Raw genomic sequence first — 19,428 nt, 5'->3', positions numbered from 1 at the left:
AGTTGTTTATGATGTCATAAAATTTAAACAAATTTAGTTCAAGGCTGTGAGGTTTAAAGAAACTGATGATATAATGGAACGGCTGTGACACCAGCAATCAAGAATTTCCATTCCAACCAAAGCAAAAAGACCCACCTTATCAGTAGCCCAAATCTCATTGTGAACATTCATCCCTCCACAAAAGGTGCCGAGCACTACCCATCAACAAGGTGCACTGTAACAACTAAACAAGGTTCCTTCGATAGCATCTTCCAAACTCATGGCCTCCATAACCATAAGCATAAGAGCAGCAGACGCTTTCGAACAATACCATTTGTAAGTTACCGTCCACTGGGGCGACTTTGAGCCTGCCTTAGCCGTGAGCGTAAACGGCGACATGGGAACAAACTCTTGTGAGAGTTGGGAAACAAGGTTCTCACTGGCAAGATTTTGTTTTCCAATTGACCCTGTGATGTAACAAAGTTCCCACGCAGGAAGGTCAGGATCACCTTTCGTTGGAAAGACGGAGGTTGAGGGGGGACCTGATTGAGGTCGACAAAATTATGAGAGGTATGGACAGGGTGGATAGCAACAAGCTTTTTCCAAGAGTGGGGGTGTCAATTACAAGGGGTCACGATTTCAAGGTGAGAGGGGGAAAGTTTAAGGGAGATGTGCGTGGAAATTTTTTTCGCAGAGGGTGGAGGGTGCCTGGAACGCTTTGCCAGCGGAGATGGTAGAGGCGGGCACGATAGCATCATTCAAGATGCATCTAGACAGATATATGAATGGGTGGGGAACAGAGGAAAGTAGATCCTTGGAAAATAGGCGACAGGTTTAGATAAAGGATCTGGATCGGTGCAGGCTGGGAGGGCCGAAGGGCCTGTTCCTGTGCTGTAATTTTCTTTGTTCTTCTTTGTTCTTTAATACCTTTAAATCATATTCCAGCCACGCCGCCATGTTTACAATAGCTTTATAAAAACATGAACCCAGTGATCTCACCTCTGAGGGGGATATTACAGGTGAGTGCAAAGCTCACGGCTAGCCACTACCCACCTATGGAGAGGGGGCACCAGAGGCCATGGGGTGCCCAGATAAGTTGGATTCGGTCCGAGATGGGGGGCAGCTCCAGTATGGGCCTTGGTCTCAGACCAGAGGGCGATTTCAGGCGCAGATCCACTCTGGTCTTTGGATCTCAGACTTCGATCTCAGCTCTGATGGGGTTGGAGTGGGGTGGAGACGAGGGCAGCGTGAGTTGGGGAGCAGTTCCAGTATGGACCTTCAGTTTCAGGGCTGGGGTGTTCCCTTGAGTGTGGCATCTGTGGTAGGGATGTTAGTGCGACATTTGGGGAGGGCATTAGTGTGGCCTTACACAGTTCAGGGCACCTTTGCTTGGGTATTTATGCTGGGTCCTTAGAGGGAATGGCAATCCTGGGTGGTTGCTTGAAGTGGGTGGATGGGGAGAAGGCAGGGGATTCACCAGGTCAGCACACTGGGGGGACATTGGCAAGGGGTTTTGGCTTGCACAAGGAGGGGAGAAGGACATTGAAGCTGAAAGGACAACTACATATCAGCGTATCTCACCAACCCTCAGGCTGAAATTCATAGCTGTGAGGCCTGAGCAGTATCAAGGAACCATGCCACTATTCCAGAAAACCTGGCCATCTGAGCTGGGTACCTGGGTGGTTTTACTCCAAAATACAAGGCTCGTTTAAGCCGCAACTTTAGGGAGCTAAAGGATGCAGGTGATTATTTATGATCAAGTCAAGTTAAGTTTAATCTGAAGGCTTGACAATAATCAGCTCACCCATGCCTGTCACAGGAGAGTTTTTATTTAAGCAGATCTGATAGAATTTCATTTGGAGCTGTTATATTTTGTCCCTTCCAACACGGTGTACTCAGTCAGTTTCCTCAGGCAGCAGCAGGTGCACAGTGCTCTGAATCTCATAGAAACTAGGAGCAGGAGTAGGTCATCCAGTCCTTCGAACCTCCTCTGCCGTTAAACATGAGCATGGCTGATCCTCTATCTAAATCCCATATTTCTACTTTCTTTCCATAGCCCTTGATCCCATTAAAATCTAAAAAATGATCGATCTTTTTCTTGAATATATTCAGCGACTTGGTCTCGACAGCCTGTCATTGGAGTGTCCCTTTAAGAAATGTTTTTGTCTTATCACATGGCTTCAGTGATGTCATTGTCTTTGTGAGCAGTTTTTGGTTTCGTTCACACATTTGGCTGCTGTGGACTTAGACAGAGAACAGAAGTGTTTTGGCCTGTCTCTCTATTTTCATTTTAATTATCTGTTCCAGTAAAAAACACCTTGGTGGTGGCTTTAGATATAGTTTGCTTTCCGGAAGAGTTTAAACCTGCTGATGAGACGGGGTCAGAATCTCAGGGAAAAACAGTCTTATTCAAGTGAAGGTTTTTGGTTTATGGGATTTTGTTTGTGAATTGGAACAGTTAATTGGAACAGTTATACATAGATTACTGTAGCTGGGAAGTGTCTTTATGTTTGTAACTAATAAAAACTATTGCTGTGTGTTTATATAAATGTTAACTAAATACTTAGAATAAAGCTCATTTTGATTAAAGTGTCAGGGAAGATTGTTGAATCACACCTCAAGTGAAGACTCTTGTGCACATCCTAGCCAAATTCAACACAAAGGTTGTAGGTCAGGTGAACTCCATAATACACTTAAGACTTTTTCAATGCTGGCCCATAACAAGCCTTCTGTGGTAGAGACTCCACAGGTTCATTACCCTTTGACTGAAGAAATCTTTCCTCACCTCAGTCTTAAATGGTCTACCCCATATCCTGAGACAGTGTCCCCTGGTTCTAGATTCCCCAAGCAGGGGAAACATCCGCCCTAGTTTGTCCAGCCTTTTTATACATTTCAATCAGATCTCTTCTCAACCCTCTAAACTCGAGTGAATACAGACCAAGTCGAACCAATCTCTCCGCACAGTACAGTTCGGTCAACCTCGGTATCATCCTAGTAAACTTCCGCTGCACTTCCTCTATGGCAAGTTTATTATTTATGAGGTAGGGAGACCAAAACTGCTTGCAATGCTCCAGGTGTGGTCTCACCAAAACTCTGCAACTGCAGTGAGACATCCCTACTTCTGAACTCAAATCATCTTGCAATGAAAGTAAACATATCATTTCCCTTCCTAATTACTTGTTGCACCTGCCTCTCCACTTTCACTGACTGGTGTACAAGGACCAGATCCCTTTGTACTTCCACACTTTCCAGTATATTACCATTTAAATAATACTCTTCCATTCTGCTTTTCTCACTGAAGTATATAACATCACGGTAGCACGGTAGCATTGTGGATAGCACAATTGCTACACAGCTCCAGGTTCGATTCCGGCTTGGGTCACTGTCTGTGCGGAGTCTGCACATCCTCCCCGTGTGTGCGTGGGTTTCCTCCGGGTGCTCCGGTTTCCTCCCACAGTCCAAAGATGTGCAGGTTAGGTGGATTGGCCATGATAAATTGCCCTTAGTGTCCAAAATTGCCCTTAGTGTTGGGTGGGGTTACTGGGTTATGGGGATTGGGTGGAGGTGTTGACCTTGGGTAGGGTGCTCTTTCCAAGAGCCGGTGCAGATTCGATGGGCCAAATGGCCTCCTTCTGCACTGTAAATTCTATGATAATCACACTTAGCCACATTGCACTGCATCTGCCATGTGTTTGCCCACTCACTCAACTTCTCTAAATCATCTTGAAGTTGCCTTGCATCCTCCTCACAACTTGTTTAAGGGAAGGCAGTGGCGCAGTGATATTGTTTCTGGACTAACAATCGAGAGACCCGGGGTAATGCTTGGGGGACCAGAGTTAAAATCCCACCGTCCCAGGAATCAGCCTGGTGAACCTTTGCTGCACTCCCTCCACAGCAAGAACACACTTCCTCAGATAAGAACACCAACTGCACACAATACTCCAAGTGGGACCTCACCAATGCCCGATACAATTGCAATAAAACATCTCAAATCCTTTCGCTACATTTTAGGATTGAGACCTATGATTGTTCCTTGAGCCTACCTGAAAAGCAGTGCTAGAGTCAATCTAGCAGATCAGCGCTGAGAGACCAACTGTATAACCAGGCTCCACTTCAAGGACTGTTCCATCTATCCTTTGCATGTGAACCATTGACTTTTCGCCTGTGGCAGAATTCCTCCAGTTCCATTTTGATTTGACTTTTTCTTTGGATTGTGTGTCTTAAGAGTGTCTCAAGAGAGTAATTAGTATATTTTCATATTTCATACTAAATTTTGACAACATTTATGTTCTTCTATTCGGCAGGACTGGTTTATAATGAACAAATACATTTGTTGTTTATTTAAAGAAGCCTGGTTAAAGTCACCAGATCAGTTTAAGGACCAGTGTGCAGTCAATGTGAGTCCGTCAGCAGCAAGTGTCCCAGGTGAGGGACAAAGACAAGGGACATGAACAAGTCCAAGCCCAGTCAACTTAAAAGAAAGGAGCAGAGAAAAGTTAAAGAAAGGACTGCGGTATTGGACTTTAAGTGAAATGGGCTTGAGAGAAGCCCTGAAGATTCAATTAGGCAGCAAAGGTTTGTTAATAATTTCTTTGGTTATTATTCTTTGGTCACACATACTAATACTCAATAAATTTCACACAGACTTTAATTCAATTAGCGTCACATAGACTTTATTCAATGAATTGATAACTGTTACTCAACTCATGAATCAAACTCAAACATCACGCTAAGCAGAATAGCTCGCCAGGCTCTTCTCAGAGGATACTTTACTGGTCACCAAGCCCCTGATGTGGGGTCTGTAATGATGGTTTCTGGCTTGTTTGCTGATGAAGCCTCAAATCCCTGCTTATTAATATGAATTCTTCCAGCTTCTCGAAGGTTCGGTGATGTCAGTTTTATGACCCCCTGATTGCTGAGGTTGTGTTTCACCTGAGGAAGAAGCAGTGCTCCGAAAGCTAGTGATTTGAAACAAACCTGTTGGACTTTAACCTGGTGTTGTAAGACTTCGTACTGTGCTCACCCCAGTCCAACGCCGGCATCTCCACATTATAACAAAACCGTGAATATACAGATCCATCAATGTGATAATGATCCATTGTGGAAGTAGTCAAGCAGAAAACATCGGGCGCAATTCTCCCAACTAGGAACAAACCACACTTTTAGCCTGGTGCTCGCAGTGCTGAGAAACACATGGCTATTCAACACGACCCACATTGAATAAGGGGCCTGAATGGGAAATGCATGGCAGAGGCCGCACATAGTACCAATTTGTACGGTGGGGAGCTCCACTCGCCGGAACCCGCATTGTAACAAAAGTTCGTAATGCTTTATAAAAATGGCATCCCAATCTCCGAGTGTCCTGGAAAAAACCCCAATCTGCCCCCAGCATGACCAGACTATAGAGGGTCCCAGTCTGAGCGGACTATGAGAGGGTTCCAGTCTGAGCGGATTATAGGAGGGTCCCAGTCTGAGAGGACAATAGGAGGGTCCCAGTCTGAGCGGACTATAGGAGGGTCCCAGTCTGAGCGGACTATAGGAGGGTTCCAGTCTGAGCGGACAATATGAGGGTCCCAGTCTGAGCGGATTATAGGAGGGTCCCAGTCTGAGCGGACTATAGGAGGGTCCCAGTCTGAGCGGACTATAGGAGGGTCCCAGTCTGAGCGGACTATAGGAGGGTTCCAGTCTGAGCGGACTATAGGAGGGTCCCAGTCTGAACGGACTATAGGAGGGTCCCAGTCTGAGCGGACTATAGGAGGGTCCCAGTCTGAACGGACTATAGGAGGGTCCCAGTCTGAGCGGACTATAGGAGGGTCCCAGTCTGAGCGGACCATAGGAGGGTCCCAGTCTGAGCGGACAATAGGAGGGTCCCAGTCTGAGCGGACTATAGGAGGGTCCCAGTCTGAGCGGACTATAGGAGGGTCCCAGTCTGAACGGACTATAGGAGGGTCCCAGTCTGTGCGGACTATAGGAGGGTCCCAGTCTGAGTGGACTATAAGAGGGTCCCAGTCTGAGCGGACTATAGGAAGGTCGCAATTTGAGTGGACTGTAGGAGGGTCCCAGTCTGAGCGGACTATAGGAGGGTCCCAGTCTGAGCGGACTATAGGAGGGTCCCAGTCTGAGCGGACTATAGGAGGGTCCCAGTCTGAGCGGACTATAGGAGGGTCCCAGTCTGAGCGGACTATAGGAGGGTCCCAGTCTGAGCGGACTATAGGAGGGTCCCAGTCTGAACGGACTATAGGAGGGTCCCAGTCTGTGCGGACTATAGGAGGGTCCCAGTCTGAGTGGACTATAAGAGGGTCCCAGTCTGAGCGGACTATAGGAGGGTCGCAATTTGAGTGGACTGTAGGAGGGTCCCAGTCTGAGCGGACTATAGGAGGGTCCCAGTCTGAGCGGACTATAGGAGGGTCCCAGTCTGAGCGGACTATAGGAGGGTCCCAGTCTGAGCGGACTATAGGAGGGTCCCAGTCTGAGCGGACTATAGGAGGGTCCCAGTCTGAGCGGACTATAGGAGGGTCCCAGTCTGAACAGACTATAGGAGGGTCCCAGTCTGTGCGGACTATAGGAGGGTCCCAGTCTGAGTGGACTATAAGAGGGTCCCAGTCTGAGCGGACTATAGGAGGGTCGCAATTTGAGTGGACTGTAGGAGGGTCCCAGTCTGAGCGGACTATAGGAGGGCCCCAGTCTGAGCAGACTATAGGAGGGTCCCAGTCTGAGCGGACTATAGGAGGGTTCCAGTCTGAGCGGACTATAAGAGGGGCACAGTCTGAACGGACTGTAGGAGGGTCCCAGTCTGAGCGGACTAAAGGAGAGTCGCAGTCTGAGCGGACAATAAGAGGGTCCCAGTCTGAACGGACAATAGGAGGGTCCCAGTCTGAGCGGACTATAGGAGGGTCAAAGTCCCAGCGGACTATAGGAGGGTCCCAGTCTGAGAGGACTACAAAGAACAAAGAAAGTTGTTCTTTGTACAACTTTCAAGAACTTTGTTCTTTGTCCTCCTATCGTCTGAGCGGACTATAGGAGGCTCCCAGTTTGAACGGAGTATATAAGGGTCCCAGTCTGACCGGACAATAGGAGGGTCCCAGTCTGAGAGGACTATAGGAGGGTCCCAGTCTGACCGGACAATAGGAGGGTCCCAGTCTGAATGGACTATAGGAGGGACCCAGCCTTAGTGGACTATAGGAGGATCCCAGTCTGAGCAGACTATTAGAGGGTCCCAGTCTTAGCAGACTATAGGAGGGTCACAGTCTGAGCGGACTATAGGAGGGTCCCAGTCTGAGCGGACTATAGGAGGGTCCCAGTCTGAGCGGACTATAGGAGGGTCCCAGTCTGAGCGGACTATAGGAGAGTCCCAGTCTGAGCAGACTATAGGAGGGTCCCAGTCTTAGCGGACTATAGGAGGGTCGCAATTTGAGCATGTGATAGGAGGGTCCCAGGCTGAGCGGACTATAGGAGGGGCACAATCTTAGCGGACTATAGGAGGGTCCCAGTCTGAGCGGACTATTGGAGGGTTCCAGCCTGAGCGGACTATAGGAGGGTCCCAGTCTGAGCGGGCTATAGGAGGGGCCCAGTCTGAGCGGATTAAAGGAGGGGCCCAGTCTGAGCAGACTATCGGAGGGGCCCAGTCTGAGCGGACTATAGGGGGGGCCCAGTCTGAGCGGGCTATAGGAGGGGCCCAGTCTGAGCGGGCTATAGGAGGGGCCCAGTCTGAGCGGGCTATAGGAGAGGCCCAGTCTGAGCGGACTATAGGAGGGGCCCAGTCTGAACGGACAAGAGGAGGGTCCCAGACTGAGCGGACTATCGGAGGGGCCCAGTCTGAGCGGGCTATAGGAGGGGCACAATCTTAGCGGACTATAGGAGGGTCCCAGTCTGAGCGGACTATAGGAGGGGCACAGTCTGAGCGGACTATAGGAGGGGCACAGTCTGAGCGGACTAAAGGAGGGGCCCAGTCTGAGCGGGTTATAGGAGGGGCCCAGTCTGAGCGAGCTATAGTAGGCGCCTAGTCTAAGCGGGCTATAGGAGAGGCCCAGTCTGAGCTGACTATAGGAGGGGCTCAGTCTGAACGGACTACAGGACGGTCCCAGACTGAGCGGACTATCAGAGGGGCCCAGTCTGAGCGGACTATAGGAGGGGCCCAGTCTGAGTGGACTATCGGAGGGGCCCAGTCTGAGCGGACTATAGGAGGGGCCCAGTCTGAGCGGACTATAGGAGGGGCCCAGTCTGAGCGGGCTCTAGGAGGGGCCCAGTCTGAGCGGGCTATAGGAGAGGCCCAGTCTGAGCGGACTATAGGAGGGGCCCAGTCTGAACGGACTATAGGAGGGTCCTAGACTGAGCGGACTAGAGGAGGAGCCCAGTCTGAGCGGACTATAGGAGGGGCCCAGTCTGAGCGGACTATAGGAGGGGCCCAGTCTGAGCGGACTATAGGAGGGGCCCAGTCTGAGCGGACTATAGGAGGGGCCCAGTCTGAGCGGACTATAGGAGGGGCGCAGTCTGAGCAGACTATAGGAGGGGCCCAGTCTGTGCGGACTGTAGGAGAGACATTACGTCAGTGAACTCCTGCCAAATCCTCTCCAACTTCGGACAAGCCCAAAGCATGGAGATATGGTTCGCGAGCCATCACGCGCACTGCCCACATCTATCATCCACCCCCTTGAAAATGTGCTCATTCTGTCCACCGTCATCTGCGCTATGAACTACTTTAAATTGAATAAGGCTAAGCCCAGCACACAATGCATTCATTCTCCTCAGAGCCCCCTCCCATAACCCAACCCCCACCCCCCTCCTCACCTCCCTCCTCCCACTTCTGTTTAACTTCTATTTAGGCTCCTTCCCAATCCATTAATTCCTTATAGATCACCGACACCCTACCCTTGCGAACTCCTGTTTCGACGCCACCTTGTCCTGCATTCCTCGGGGCTGGTCATGAAAGGACGGACCCTGCTTCCTAACATAATCCGGTACCTGTAAGTACCGAAACCTATTCTCGCTGGGCAAAGAACAAAAAGAACAAAGAAAAGTACAGCACAGGAACAGGCCCTTCGGTCCTCCAAGCCCGTGCCAACCATGCTGCACATCTAAACTACAATCTTCTACACTTCCTGGGTCCGTATCCCTCTATTCCCATCGTATTCATGTAAATTTCAGTTCATACTCCTCTTCCAATTCCTCTGGGCTCAAAAAGCTATCCCCCACAAATAGATCCCCAAACTGTTCAATACCCGCTCGCTGCCATCCGTAGAACGCCGCATCCACCCCCCCCCCACCAGTGCAAATCAATGAATCCCACAATTCGGTGCCCAGACCTCAGGTACTGCCGCCACGGTCCTCACACCCTCAGGGCCACCGCCACCACCGGGCTCGTGGAGTACCTAACCAGCGAGAATAGCAGAGGTGCCATCAATCGTGCCCCTAAACCAGTGTTCTGACAGTAGGCTGCCTCCATCCGCTCCCACGCCGGTCCCTCCCCCACTACCCATTTCCTGACCATGGCTGTATGGCCAGTCATAGTTTATTAAATTTGGCAAGGCCAGCACGCACCCACCCTCCCCCTCATCGCCGTTCCAACAGCACCTTCTTTAACAGTGGGGATTTCCCCACTCACACAAACTCCAAAATCAAAGCGTTAATTTTCCTGAAAAAGGCCTTCGGAATAAAGATCAGAAAGTTTCTGGAAAACAACTAAGAACACGGGAGCATCTTCATTTTCCGGCCCTGCACCCGTCCTGCCAGTGACAACGGGAACATGTCCCATCTCTTAAATTCCCCCTTCATCTGCTCTGCCATCCGTGCCAGTTTCAATTTGGGTCGTTGTTCCCATCCCCACGCCAGCTGGATGCCCAGATATCTAAAGTTCGTCCCCACCACTTTAAACGACAGCTCGCTCAGCCTCCATTCCTGTCCCCTTGCCTGGACCTCACTCTTCCCCGTGTTTAACGCATATCCGGAAAACCGGCTGAATTCCTCTGAAATGCTCATCACCCCCACAAGACCTCCCAATGGGTTTGATATGTAAAGCAGCAGATCATCTGCATATAGCGAGACCCTGTGCTCCACCCACAGCCCTCCCCTGCACTATCCCTCTCCAACTCCTTGATGCTCGAAGCAAAATTGCCAATGGCTCAATCACCAAGGCAAAAAGCAATGGGGAGAGTGGGCATCCCTACCTTGACCCACAATTTGATCTGAAATAGCCCAAACTCACCCGATTCGTCCTTCCACTCGCTACTGGTGCCCTATACAACGGGACCCAATCGACAAACCCTTGTCCGAACCCAAACCGTCTCAGTACTTCCTACAGATATTCCCATTCTACCTGACATAAGGCCTTCTCCGCGACCATAACGACCACTACCTCCACATTTGGTCCCTCCAAGGGCACCATTATCACATTCAATAAGCGCCTAGTGTTCACCGACAGATGCCTCCCCTTACAAAATCCTGTCTGATCTTCCCCTATGACCCCCGGCACACAGTCCTCAATCCGCAAGGCCAAGATCTTTGCCAACAGCTTGGCATCCACCTTCAGGAGCTATATCAGGGGATAGGACCCGCACTGGTCCGAGTCTCCTTGTCCTTCTTCAAAGTGCCAGTGGACCGAAGGAAAGGGAATTCATTGAATGTTTACAGGAGGGCTTTTTGGAACAGCTTTTGATGGAGCCCACGAGGGAACAGGCCATTCTGGACTTAGTGTTATGTAATGAGCCAGACTTGATTAAAGATCTTAAAGTAAGGGAGCACTTAGGAGGCAGTGATCATAATATGGTAGAATTCAATCTCCAATTTGAAAGAAAGAAGGTAGAATCAGATGTAAAGGTGCTACAGTTAAATAAAGGTAACTACAGGGGCATGAGGGAGGAACTGACGAAAATCGACTGGGAGCAGAGCCTAGTGGGGAAGACAGTAGAACAGCAATGGCAGGAGTTTCTGGAAGTAATTGAGGACACAGTGCAGAGGTTCATCCCAAAGAAAAGAAAGGTTATCAGAGGGGGGATTAGGCAGCCATGGCTGACAAAGGAAGTTAGGGAATGCATCAAAGCAAAAGAGAAAGCCTATAATGTGGCAAATAGTGGGAAGTCAGAAGATTGGGAAGGCTACATAAACAAACAGAGGATAACAAAGAGAGAAATAAGGAAAGAGAGGATCAAATATGAAGGTAGGCTAGCCAGTAACATTAGGAATGATAGTAAAAGTTTCTTTAAATACATTAAAAACAAACGGGAGGCAAAAGTTGACATTGGGCCGCTCCAAAATGACGCTGGTAATTTTGTGATGGGAGACAAGGAAATAGCTGAGGAACTAAATAAGTACTTTGCGTCAGTCTTCACAGTAGAAGACATGAGTAATATCCCACCAATTCCGGAGAGTCAGGGGGCAGAGTTGAATATGATAGCCATCACAAAGGAGAAAGTGCTAGAGAAACTAAGAGGTCTAAAAATTGATAAATCTCCGGGCCCAGATGGACTACATCCTAGAGTTCTAAAGGAGATAGCTGAAGAAATAGTGGAGGCGTTAGTTATGATCTTTCAAAAGTCACTGGAGTCCGGGAAAGTCCCAGAGGATTGGAAAATCGCTGTTGTAACCCTCCTGTTCAAGAAGGGAACAAGGAAAAAGATGGAAAATTATAGGCCAATTAGTCTAACCTCGGTTGTTGGCAAGATTCTAGAATCCATTGTTAAGGATGAGATTTCTAAATTCTTGGAAGTGCAGGGTCAGATTAGGACAAGTCAGCATGGATTTAGTAAGGGGAGGTCGTGCCTGACAAACCTGTTAGAGTTCTTTGAAGAGATAACAAATAGGTTAGACCAAGGAGAGCCAATGGATGTTATCTATCTTGACTTCCAAAAGGCCTTTGATAAGGTGCCTCACGAGAGACTGCTGAGTAAAATAAAGGCCCATGGTATTCGAGGCAAGGTACTAACATGGATTGACGATTGGCTGTCAGGCAGAAGGCAGAGAGTTGGGATAAAAGGTTCTTTTTCGGAATGGCAACCGGTGACGAGTGGTGTCCCGCAGGGTTCAGTGTTGGGACCACAGCTGTTCTCTTTATATATTAACGATCTAGATGACGGGACTGGGGGCATTCTGGCTAAGTTTGCCGATGATACAAAGATAGGTGGAGGGGCAGGTAGTATGGAGGAGGTGGGGAGGCTGCAGAAAGATTTAGACAGTTTAGGAGAGTGGTCCAAGAAATGGCTGATGAAATTCAACGTGGTCAAGTGCGAGGTCTTGCACTTTGGAAAAAAGAATAGAGGCATGGACTATTTTCTAAACGGTGACAAAATTCATAATGCTGAAGTGCAAAGGGACTTGGGAGTCCTAGTCCAGGATTCTCTAAAGGTAAACTTGCAGGTTGAGTCCGTAATTAAGAAAGCAAATGCAATGTTGTCATTCATCTCAAGAGGCTTGGAATATAAAAGCAGGGATGTACTTCTGAAGCTTTATAAAGCATTAGTTAGGCCCCATTTAGAATATTGTGAGCAATTTTGGGCCCCACACCTCAGGAAGGACATACTGGCACTGGAGCGGGTCCAGCGGAGATTCACACGGATGATCCCAGGAATGGTAGGCCTAACATACGATGAACGTCTGAGGATCCTGGGATTATATTCATTGGAGTTTAGGAGGTTGAGGGGAGATCTAATAGAAACTTACAAGATAATGAATGGCTTAGATAGGGTGGATGTAGGGAAGTTGTTTCCATTAGCAGGGGAGACTAGGGCCCGGGGGCACAGCCTTAGAATAAAAGGGAGTCACTTTAGAACAGAGATGAGGAGAAATTTCTCAAGCCAGAGAGTGCTGGGTCTGTGGAATTCATTGCCACAGAGGGCAGTGGAGGCCGGGACGTTGAGTGTCTTTACGACAGAAGTTGATAAGTTCTTGATTTCTCGAGGAATTAAGGGCTATGGAGAGAGAGCGGGTAAATGGAGTTGAAATCAGCCATGATTGAATGGCGGAGTGGACTCGATGGGCCGAATGGCCTTACTTCCACTCCTATGTCTTATGGTCTTAAAGTCAAAGATATCAAAGCCTGCAATAATGTAGAGGGAAGCTCCCCCTTTCTGCCTCCCCTCATTGTATGCCCTTACCAGCAGGGGCCCCAGATCGCCCGAAAGCTTTTTATAGAATTCTACCGGGAACCCATCTGGGCCTGGGGCCTTCCCTGCCTGCATAGCCCCCATACCCTCCATCACCTCCACCAATCCAATAGGGCCCCCAGCCCCTCTACCAGGTCCTTCTTCACCTTGGGGAATTCCAACCCGTCCAGAAATCATTGCTTTCCCTCTCCCCCAGCCTGGGGCTCCAATTCACATAACCTCTTATAGAGTTCCTCAAAAACCCCACCGGGTCCAAGCCCACCCTTCCCCTCCCATCCTTCACCTTTCTGAGCTCCCTCACTGCCTCCTGCTTCCTGAGTTGGTGGGCCAGCATCCTATTCGCCTTCTCCCCATATCCCTACACTGACCCCCTGGCCCTCCCCGTAGATACCAACCCGAACTCCATCTAGAAATTCTGCTGCTCCTTTAACAACCCAGTCTCCGGGGCCTCCGTATACCTGCTATCCACCCGCAGTATCTCCCCCCCCCAGCCTAGCCATCTCTGCTCGCTCCGTCATATCCCTGTGTGCCCAGATCGATATAAACTCCCCCCTGACCACTGCCTCAAGCGCCTCCCGTAACGTGGCGGCGCTGGGGGGTCGGAGAATGGCCGTTGGCCGCCGTGAATCCCGCCCCCGCCGGTTGCCGAAGTGTCCGGTACCGGATATTCGGCGGGGGCGGGAATCGGGCCTCACCGGTTGGCGGGCCCCCCCGCTCGATTCTCCGGCCCGGATGGGCCGAAGTCCCGCCGATAAATTGCCTGTCCCGCCGGCGTAAATTAGAGTACCTATTTACCGGCGGGACCAGGCGGCGTGGGCGGGCTCCGGGGTCCTAGCCCCGGGGGGGTGCCCCCACGGTGGCCTGGCCCACGATCGGGGCCCAACGATCCGCGGGTGGGCCTGTGCCGTGGGGGCACTCTTTCCCTTCCGCCTCCTCAACGGTCTCCACCATGGCTGAGCCGGAAGAGACTCTCCCCACTGCGCATGCACGGGAAACTGTCAGCGGCCGCTGACGCTCCCGCGCATGCGCCGCCCTGACATGTCATTTCCGCGCCAGCTGGCGGGGCAACAAAGGCCGTTTCCGCCAGCTGGCGGGGCGGAAATCCCTCCGCCGTCAGCCTAGCCCCTCAATGTTGGGGCTCGGCCCCCAAAGATGCGGAGCATTCCGCACCTTTGGGGCGGCGCGATGCCCATCTGATTGGCGCCGTTTTGGGCGCCAGTCGGCGGACATCGCGCCGTTTGGGGAGAATTTCACCCCAGATTTGCCGAATACCCCGAGTCAGCCACCCCCGCCAGCAGAGTCTTATCCACCACAAAATAATCGATCCGAGGATATACCCTGTGCACATGGAAGAAGTACAAAATTTCCTTCGCCCTCGGCCTCCCAAACCTCCACCGGTCCACCCAATGCCCCCTCTTACCCCCACCCTCCCTTTCCATGGACTCGACAGGCCCAATCTCAGTTCGATAACCGTATTAAAGTCTCTGCCCCCATAATCAGCTGGTGCGAGTCCAGTTCCGGAATCTTTCCCAACACCTGCCTCATGAAGTCAACGTCATCCCAATTTGCGGCATAAAAGTTCACCAGGACCATTGGTATCGCCTCCAATTTCCCGCTCACCATCACAATCCTTCCACCCGAATCTGCTACTATAATCCCCACCTCAAACACTAACCATTTATTTCTCAGCACCGCCACCCCCTGCATCTTCATATCTAATCCTGAGTGAAAGACTTGCCTTATCCACCCTTTCCTTTGCCTAGTCTGGTCCCCGCCTTCAAGCTCCTCAGGTGCGCAAACACGTGCGGTCGCTTGACTGGCCCATTCCTCCCTCTCACATTCCATTTGACCAGTTTGGTCAGTGTCACCCTGCCCCCCCGCCCCCCCCCCCCCCTCCCCCCTCCCCCGTTGATCAACCATAACCCTTCTTGGGCCAGTCCCCATCCCACGTTCTGCGACCCTCCAGGCCCGCCTTGGATGACCTCCGTCACCAACTCCCTCCTTATGGTGCATCAACAGCCCCACCCACATCAGCAGTCCCCTCCCGACCCTCTGAACAAAACATCAATCCCATCTCCCTCTAACACTTTGACCACCTGATCATCCTCCACTGTGCTCCCATGAACTAGCTCACCCCAGCTAGCCTGGCAGCCCCCGACCATGGTGCCAAGCATCCTACCCCCCGCTGATTACCCTCTCCTCTCCCTCGCACACCGCCATAGTACAAACAACAATAATAATAAGAAAAAAGGTGCACTCACTCTCCACAGTCCTCCGGCATCCCTCCAAAGAACCCCATAAAAAAGATAAACGGTCCCTGAGAGAAGAAAGATTCTCCCCTGACTGTCACCCGAAAAGAACACAAAGCAATACAACAAAAAGGGCCGGGAGAACCCACACCACCTCACACTTCCTCCAAAATTTAATGTCCTCCCTCTTCTGCCAGTTCATTGTCTCTCAAAAACTCCATAGCCTCCTCCGGTGTTCCAAGAACCAGTTTAGCCTCAGCACCATCGCCCTCGGCAGCTCATTCGCCTGCGGTTTCTTATCAGCGCCCGAAGCGCTCGATTGACCTCCAGGGTTTGGTCAAAGGCCCCCCTCCCATTAGCTTCTCCAACATTTTGGCTACATAAGAGCCTGCATCCGCACCCTCAATGCACTCTGACATTCCCACTATTCTCAAATTTTCTCTCCAGGAGCAGTTCTCCAAATCCTCCACTTTCTCCTTGAGCCGCTTCAGGGTTGCCTCATACTCCCAACTTTGGCCGCCACTGAGGTAAGCTGACCCTTGTGCTTCTCCCACCACCTCCTCCACTTTCTGGATTGTCTGGCTCTGCGTCTCAGTCTCTGCTCCATACAGTCGATCCCCGTCTTCAGTGGGTCTACCACTTTCGCCAGGTCCTCCTGTGCCTGCCTTCTCTGCTGACTGAGCTTTTCATTCAGAAAGTCAACCAACAGCTCCAACGACCATTGGGCTGGTAGGGCCGATCCCTTACTCTCTGCCACCTTTCCCTGAGTCACACAAGTGTTTTTTGCTCTTGCAGCTCCTTCCTTCCAGACCTACTTCTGGTCTGCGGATCCATCCACCGACCTCACCAGTGGAGTATAATTTTCTCCACCACCTCTACACCTTTTTCGTCCAAAACATCCACCTGACAACCGGGGAAAAGGACCCCAAAAAGACGCCTCGAGTTGGAGCTGCCGAATGTGCGACTACTCACTTCATGGCCGCCACTGGAATTCGGCCTGGGGCTTTCCCCGCCTGCATCGTCCCCATGCCCTCCAACACCTCCACCAGCCCAATGGGGGGCCCAATTCCTCACCTGTTCCTTCTCCACCTTGGGAACCCATCCAGGAACTGCCGCACTCTCCCTCCAGACCGGGGACTCCGATTCATAAAGCCTCCTGTAGAACTCTTCAAATACCCCGTTCACCCCCACTGGGTCAACACCACTCTTCCCCTCCCGTCCTTCACCCTTCCAATCTCCCTTGCCACCTCCTGCTTCCTGAATTGGTGGGCCAGCATCCGACTAGCTTTCTTCTCGTTCTCACACACTGCCCTTCTGGCCCTCCAAACCGCCCTACTACCTTCCCGTGGACACCAGCCCGAACTCCATCTTCAGCTTCTGCCTCTCCTTCAACAACCCTGCCTCCGGAGGCTCCGAGTACCTCCTATCCGCCATCAGAATCTCGTCCATCAGCCTTGTTGTCTCTTCTTGCTCCTCCGTCTCCCTGTGCACCCGGATCAATATAAACTTCCCCCTAACCACCGCCTTGGGTGTATCCCACAGCGTGGCAGCCAAGACCTCACCTGTATCATTCAGTTCCACATACCCCCAGATGGCAGCCCTCACCTGCTCACATGCCTTCTCATCTGCTAACAACTCCACATCCAACCTCCACTGCGGGCGCTGGGCCCCCCTCGGTTCACTCACAAATCCACCCAGTGTGGCACATGGTCTGAAACCACGATCGCTAAGTACCCCAAGCCTACGACCCCGCCAGCAGCGTCTTGTCCACTACGAATAAAATCAATCCGAGGGTGCACCTGGTGCACATGGGAGAAGTACAAGAACTCTTTTGCCCTTGGCCTCCCAAACCTCCCCCCCCCCCCCCCCCCCCATGCTCCATAAACCCCTTCAGCTCCTTCACCAAGCTGACACCCACCCTGACCTTGGGCTCGCCGGTCCAAGCCTGGTTCAAGGGCCACGTTAAAGTAACCCCCCCCCCACCCACCTAATCAACTGGTGCAAGTCCAGTTCTGGGATCTTCCCCAGCACCCGCCTCATAAACGCCACATCGTCCCAGTGTGGGCCCCAGCATTAACCAAAACCATTGGTATGCCCTCCAGCCTCCCACTCACCATCACGGACCACCCCCCCTGAATTCACCACACTGATCCCCACCTCGAATGCCACCCGCTTGTTTACCAACACTGTTACCCCCCTCATCTTTATGTCCAGCCCCAATTGACCAATTGAAAGACTTGCCCAGCCCACCCTTTCCTTAGCCTTGTCTGATCACCGATATTCAGGTGTGTTTCTTGAAATAGGTCACATCTGCCCTCAAGCTCCTCAAGTGCGCAAACACATGCGGCCGTTTGACTGACCCATTCAGCCCACTCACATTCCATGTGACCAACCTGGCCGGGGGTGCACGCCACCCAACTCCCCTGTTATCAACCCTATCCTTTCTTGGGCCAGCCCCTGGTCCATGTCACGCAACCCTCAAGGCCCAACTTCGGATGCCCACCGTCATTGCTCCTTTTCTTGCTCTGCCACAGCAGCCACACCTTTGTCAGCAGCCCCCCACTCCCCTGAACAAAACTACAACCCCATCACTCTCTTCTGTGCTAACCACCTGGTCACCACCTTGTGGTTAACCACTGTAATAGGAGATTTAAGGTAGGACCTGCACTACAGGTTCGCCGGTAGCTCCTGCCGGCTGGCTCCGCCCACGGAGAACTGTATAAATATGCATGACCTCCAGTGCCCTGCCGTTTCGCCAGCTGCAGCAGGAGGCCACGCACCTGACTGTAATAAAGCCACAGTTGTACCCAACTTTAGTCTTTGTGCAATTGATCGTGCATCAATTTATTACAGTCAGATTTTCCACAGAATGGATATCAGAATTAAGCCCGATCGCCTACAGCTGGATCCGCACTCGCCCGACGCCAGAAAAGACTTTACTCACTGGCTAGCATGTTTTGAGGCCTATATCAAGGCTGCGGACCCTGAGCCAACGGAGGCTCAGAAGATAAACGTCCTGTACTCCAGACTGAGCTCCAGCGTGTTCCCGTTGATCCAAGACGCCACGAATTACACACAAGCAATGGAACTCCTTAAGGAACACTACGCACAGAAGGAAAACACACTCTTCGCCAGGCATGTACTTGCCACCCGCATGCAACTTCCTGGTGAGTCCATCGAAGACTTCTGGCGGGCCCTAATTCCACTCGTCCGGGACTGTGACTGTCAGGCCGTTACGGCCGCCGAACGCGCAAATCTCCTCATGCGCGATGCCGTCGTGACGGGGATTACGTCGGACCGCATCCGAAAACGATTACTGGAAGGGGCCACGCTCAAACTGGCGGAGACGAAAACCTTGGCGCTCTCCATGAGGGTCGCATCCCGTAACGTTAAATCGTACCCCTCCTGCCGCCTGCCCACCCTTCTACTCCTTCCCACCCCTCCTGGACCCAGCCGACGACCTCCTCAGCCGGGGCCCTGCCTTCCCAATAAGCCTGCGCCGCATGCCGATCCGCGCACCCCGGGGGTCCCCGCTGCTACTTCTGCGGTCAGCAGAAGCATCCCCGCCAACACTGCCCGGCCCGCACTGCAGTTTGTAAAGCCTGCAGTAAAAAGGACCACTTCGCTGCGGTGTGCCAGGACTCCGCAGTCGCTGCGATCGCGCCCGCTATCGCCCCCCACCCACGCCACACGCACAATGGGAGCCGCCATCTTCTCCTCCCGGGTCCACGTGCGACCAATGGGCGCCGCCATCTTGTCCCCCTTTGGCCACGTGCGCCCCATGGGCGCCGCCATCTCGTCCCGACCCCGCAATGTGCGCACCATGGGCGCCGCCATCTTGTCCCCCACAGGGACTCTGGACATCCCGATATCGGAACCGCACACACTCGCCACCCGAAGTGTCCGATGGCTACCCGCAGCTCGCTTCGATGACGCTGGACCAATCCCGCCCGCACTGCGTCGACGACGGTTAAAATCAACGGCCACGCGACCTCGTCCCTGCTGGACTCCGGGAGCACCGAAAGCTTCGTTCACCCAGATACGGTAAGGCGCTGCTCCCTCGCGGTCCACCCTGCCGATCAAAGGATCTCCCTAGCCTCCGGATC

The 19,428-nt window shown here is 51.9% G+C and overlaps 1 protein-coding gene and 1 long non-coding RNA gene across 2 annotated transcripts in view; one reads left to right on the top strand and one right to left on the bottom strand.

Annotated features, from left to right (window-relative positions):
* LOC140424704 (uncharacterized) overlaps nt 1–19,428 on the bottom strand; it is a 337,233-nt gene that overhangs the window by 276,495 nt on the left and 41,310 nt on the right. The window lies entirely within an intron of this gene.
* On the top strand, nt 130–4,635 carry LOC140425685 (uncharacterized). Its single transcript, XR_011947917.1, has 2 exons — nt 130–315; nt 4,284–4,635. It is a non-coding gene; the product is annotated as an uncharacterized lncRNA (long non-coding RNA).

Source organism: Scyliorhinus torazame, chromosome 6, assembly GCF_047496885.1.
Source record: "Scyliorhinus torazame isolate Kashiwa2021f chromosome 6, sScyTor2.1, whole genome shotgun sequence".
Classification (NCBI taxonomy): domain Eukaryota; kingdom Metazoa; phylum Chordata; class Chondrichthyes; order Carcharhiniformes; family Scyliorhinidae; genus Scyliorhinus; species Scyliorhinus torazame.
This window is presented reverse-complemented; position numbering and strand designations above follow the sequence as displayed.